General features: G+C 54.1%; 1 long non-coding RNA gene across 1 annotated transcript; it reads left to right on the top strand.

Moving 5' to 3' along the window:
• Positions 1-1498: 1498 nt before the first annotated feature.
• LOC134479035 (uncharacterized) lies at positions 1499-4827 on the top strand. Its single transcript, XR_015620504.1, has 3 exons — positions 1499-1590; positions 1842-1939; positions 2691-4827. It is a non-coding gene; the product is annotated as an uncharacterized LOC134479035 (long non-coding RNA).
• Positions 4828-5232: the final 405 nt, after the last annotated feature.

The following is a 5232-nucleotide window of genomic DNA, read 5'->3' as shown; positions in this document are numbered from 1 at the left end:
AGCTCCAGCCTGTAGGTGGCGCTGCAGGCTCTTGCAAATGCAGTTGTGCCTGTAGGCAGGGCATGGAGCTGGGAGGTGGAAGGAGGGAGAAGGGAGAAACTGGGTGGGGGGGGTGCGGTATGGAGAAGTAGTAGAAGGAGATGGAGGAGCTGCCACTGAACAGACAGGCTCCTTGAGCCTTCAGAGTTAAACAAGTTGCATGGCCCACCTTATCCTACCCTCTCCATAAGCTTATCGTCTGAGGCCCCTTTCCTGTCTTTTACAGCCTCTCCTTTTCTCCCACCCCCAAACCCTCCTTTAAAGAACTGCTGCCACCGTCCAGGGTCCAGACCCCTCCCTGCCCAAGGGTGCTGCGTAATAATCTCCCCAGCGCCTCCCAGGTGGTCAGCTTGCATCTTCAAGTCTCAGCAGAGACCAACTTCCTCTCAGCATGTTCTTCTATTGCCTCCTCCGAGACCCAAAGTCCAGGGTCAGGTCACCTGGCTCCCGTATCTTAGCTCTGGTCACTGGCCAGACTAGGTGCTTCTGGGGAGAAGGACTTGGCCCTCTAGGGTCTTGGCGTAGCTGGCCGGGCAGGCATGCTAGCAAGAGAGGGTAGCAGACAGTGCCTGAGGGATGGGTGGTATTGGTGATGAAGGGGTTAGGAGGAAGACAAAGGAGAGAACATGGACCAGGAGCTGACCACGAATGAGAAGTGATGAGTTAAGGCAAGTGGGAGGAAGCAAGCAGTCCTGGGCAGGGAGGGGTTGGGGGGAACGAATGGGGCTGGGCTTCCACGGGTTCTTCCTTCAGTGCTGCCAGGGTGTTCGCTGGTCCAAGGCCCGCTGGCTGTGTCACTACCATGAAGCTCCTGCTTGAAGGCAGATGAGGGTTTCCTGTGTCAGTTGCTCTCCTCAAGAGGACGCAGTTGGTGTGGGGGCTCTGGTCTCCGGGGGAGGGATGTGCGCTGGAGGGAGCATGGGGCTGGGTGGGGGGCCTCGAAGAACCGGGGCTTTGTTTGCCCTTTATATCTCTCTATGCAACTTTGATGTCTTTACTCCTCCAGCCTCACACAGGGCTGGAAACCTCGTCCCACCTTGGTTAAGCTGCTTACAGTCACCTGTTAGCCCCTAAAGGAGATGTATGCACAAAGAGAGCCCACGATCACATTAAAGCAACATAGTTGCCCAGCTCGGGGAAGAGGTTGTCAGGCTGTGCTGTGTTGAAACTGGTACCAATTCCAGCCCCATCTCTGCTTCCCAGAGCAACCAGAGTGACCAGAAGTTCTTCTTCCCAGAGGCAAAGTGCCAGAGCCATAGTCTTCCCAGATCAGATGCCCCCTCCTCCAGGAAGCCTTCCTGACGGTTGTCCCCAGGTTAAGAATCCCTTTAATGAGCCTGAGAAATTTTCACTCCATTGCTTGTCCTAGTACACAACTGGAGTCTGCTTGTCTATGTGTCACCTCCCTCTTTTCCAGGACTTCATGCCGACCAAGTCTGGGAGTCTCAGCTGAGCCTCCAGAGCCTCCTTGGCTGCTGTCATTATTCCGTGGAGTGGCCGCACTGTCCTCACCTGCCTCGAGGCTCTGGCGCCAGCCAGACTACATCCCTGGTACCCTCTGCCTGCAGCCCTCCATCTCAGTGCCCTGTCCTCCCCTCCCCCAACCCCTCTGGCTTGGAGTCCACAGAAGGGACAGGAACAGCAAGAGTCACCCACAAGGCCCCCGTCCATCATTTGTGGGCTGCATGGCACGCAGGCTTTACCTCGGCTGTTTGGGTCTCAGTAGTTTTCATCACTGAGAGAGACAGTTTGCAGGCCAGGGCAGAGCAATTTAATAAAGTCTTTAATAAACTCTCTGGCAGAGGCAGCCGGGAATCTGCGGAGACCAGGACATAAAGAGGAGCCAGGGATCTGTGGCGACTGCATGGAGCAACGGCAGCTGTCAGCACGCGGCCACCAGGTAGGAAAGGCCATCTGGACTTCATTGCTCCTGGCAGCCACATGCAGAGAGCTACAGATGGGGGGTAGGGGTTGCTGAGCCTAGGAGACGATCTGGGGTTGGGGCTTCTGAGGGAAAACAGGGCGGGTGATGCCTGGCTCTAGAAAGCCAATTGACAAAGGGATGGAAAAAAGACCTTTCCCTGTGCCAAAGTAACGGATCCCTTCCAGGCCTGGTTTTCATTAGCCTAGGTTTCCTGCTTTTTAATGTAAGGGGCCCTGGAGCCCTGGCCGCAAAGCATACTGGGCCGCAAAGCACATTGGGAAATGAGACCGGGCAGGGCAAGGCACAAAGAGTCACCCCCGGCCCCCGTACTCCCACGGGTTGCTGATGTTTCTATGGGGTCTGCTCCTGGCACAAAGCTAGGGGCAGGCCTAGTGAATCTTCCTCAAACCTGCCTGGGCTAGTATTAGTTCCTCATTTGCGGACAGAGGCCCTAAGGCCCCGCCCTTGTCTATTTTTCCATCTTCTACCTTCCAGATTCCACTTTCTCTCCTGCCATGACCTCACCCGGGGCATAGTGGGTGAATCCTCTGTTTGCTCTTGGGCTGGGCCAGGTGGGACGCTCTCGGGTTCCTGTGCCCACATGCAGGCAGGTGGCAGACCCGATGACCGCTTGCTCTCCCTTTTCTTCGCTATCTGTTATCTGCTTGTAGTCCTTGGAGAAGCCCTGAGTAAATATTAATAATGTGCCTCTGTGTACATTGGCTAGGAGAGAGAATGAATCACTTCCCGCTCCACTCCTGGACTCAGAAGGAATTGTAACCACGAAAACGAGGGGTCTCCTGGGCAGTGGTAAAGGGCCTGGCAGCTGGAGCTGAGGCAAGTCCAGCGACCTCCTAGTCCCAGGCTGCCTGAAAGCTGGCACACCTCCTCATCTCCCTTCTCCCTCACCCCTCTCCTCCAACCTCCACCCCCACCACCCACCCCTGCCCTAAGCTGGGTCTAGACTTCACAGAACAGAGAGGGGTGAGTGAGTGTGTGTGTGTGTCTGAGAGGGGCAGGTTCAAGTTCCTCCTCTACAGGGTCCCACTGTGTGGCTACAGCTGTGACTTCCTTTCCTGCGGATCCCAGGTTCTGAGCTAGAAGCCTCATGCAGCAGGCAGGCTGGGCACTTCAGCAAGCTGATTATTTCACGACCTCCTTCTGATGGAGGGAGGATATTGAAACAGGGTCTTACTGGGTATTGGCCTCCAACCCCTGCTTCTTCTAACTTGGCTTCCTAAATGCTGAATAGCTTGTATGTGCAGAGACAGGGGAGGGAACACAGTTTTCCTCCAAGGTGCTGGGACCAAAGAGCAAAAGCAGGCTGGCTGGAACAGAGCCTGTGCAGGGTGGCACAGGCTCCCTTGTCAAGATTCTGGCACCATGCTGGTTCACAGCCTGTTAACATGCGCTGTTTAGCACCGCCCCTTCCTGCCGATGTGGAAGCTGAGACAAGCTGAGGGGACTTACCAGAAGACCCTCAACACAATAGATCTGAGCCTGGTGGAGGCGCCAGCATCCTGCCCCCTCCCCTCACCTGCTGCCAGAGGATCAAAGTGACAGGAAGAGGGAGAGAACAGTGTATTTGAAGAGGGCCTTAGGCTGGGAGGGAGAGAAGGAAAGATGGGGGCAGGGGAGGGAGAAGCAGCTGGGCATGGCCTGGCAAGGCAGGGCCAGCATGGGCAGCACATAGGTGAGCACTTTGTATGTGTCCACCCTTGCCAGAGCCTGAAGAGCATCATCTCATTTGCCCATCAGATGACCTATGACCTTTGACCTATGACTTATGACCTAGTGCTGTCCCAGCTGGTCAAGGGAACCAGGATGAAACCAGGATGAAACTCAGACCCCAAAAGTGTCTCCTGTTTGCAGAGCACAACGGCTCAACCTCTGTACCCCGATGGAGCTTCTGCTTGCATCTGCCCCCTTCACCTCGCTGTGTGGCCTATAGCCAAGTCACTTAACCTCTCTGAGGCACCTTTCCTTCACTTATAATACGGTGATGTAATATGCTTAGAACCAGAGAGAGGGGAAGACTTTATCAGACATTAGAATTCTTTAGGGGAGAGCAAGGTTTGCCCAGGCAGGTAGAGAGCAGATATACTGGAGCGTGTTGGTCGGGAGCTCTGCAGAATCAAAGGCCCACATTCTTAGAGACATGGGCAAACAAAGGCAGGGTGGAGAAGAGCCGAAGACCTTCCCTGTAGCCTCATGGATCTCCTTGGGTGAATTCAAGATGCCTGGTGTATGTGTGTGTGTGTGTGTGTGTGTGTGTGTGTGTGTGTGTGTGTGTGTTTGTGTGTGTGCGCGCGCGTGTGTGTGTGTGTGTTGTGAGATGGGGGGGGTACCTGAAAGAGGGACAGCTGATCCTTGCACTTGGCATGACCTAAGAGAACATCATCACAGAGGATCTGTGCCTCAGAGCATCCAATGAATACCATCATGGCTAAACCCATTCTGGTACCTGTGGACCTTCTAAATGGCTTCTGAGATGTACCACCTGGATCCCCACGCCCACCAACCTGTCCCAGATGGGAAAAGCACATCTGTCCTTCAGAGCCAGCCTCACTTTGCTCAGGACTCTCCACCCTGCTCACTGGTCTGCCCCTCAGCACCCTGTCACCTCCACAATGGGAGAGTCACAGCCTTTAGTGAAAAATAAAATCAAGACCACAATCTCTTGAATTCTGGGGCCCCTCCATGGGGAGGAGTGATCCTTCCCAAGCCAACCACTGACCCCCATGTCTCTTCTTGCTGCCATACTCTGGTCTCTGTTGGGACAAGGTTACAAAGAACCTCTGTTCCTGTGGCATCAGACTTCTTTATACATCTGACTCTTAGATCATGCCCTCCTTCTGGAAATTTCCTCACCTAGGTTTGTGACTTGGTTTCTTTCCTTTGGTACAAGCCAGGGAGGAGAAATCCTAGAACTTCATACAAATGTATTTGGGGAATACTTAGCTGCCTCAGGAGGAGGAAGGAAGGAAGAAGGAAGGGTGACTGTGTCTGGCTTGCATATTGGCTTAGTTTCATTCCTGTTGCCATGGTAAAATACCCTGGCAAAAGCAACTTAGGAGAGAGAGGGTTTATTTGGCTCTCAGTTCCAGGTTCACCATTGCAGGAAAGTCCCCATGGAGCTGGTCACAGTGCACACACAGCTGAGAACAGAGAGATAATTTCATGCCTGCTGGCTAGTGTTCAGCTGACTCTGCTCACTCATATAATTCAGGGTCCCCTGCTTAGGGAATGATGCCACCCATAGTGGACTG

The sequence above is a fragment of the Rattus norvegicus genome, chromosome 5 (assembly GCF_021556685.1).
Source record: "Rattus norvegicus strain SHRSP/BbbUtx chromosome 5, alternate assembly SHRSP_T2T, whole genome shotgun sequence".
Lineage (NCBI taxonomy): Eukaryota > Metazoa > Chordata > Mammalia > Rodentia > Muridae > Rattus > Rattus norvegicus.
Note: the sequence above shows the minus strand (reverse complement) of the source record. Positions and strands in the feature narration are given on the sequence as shown.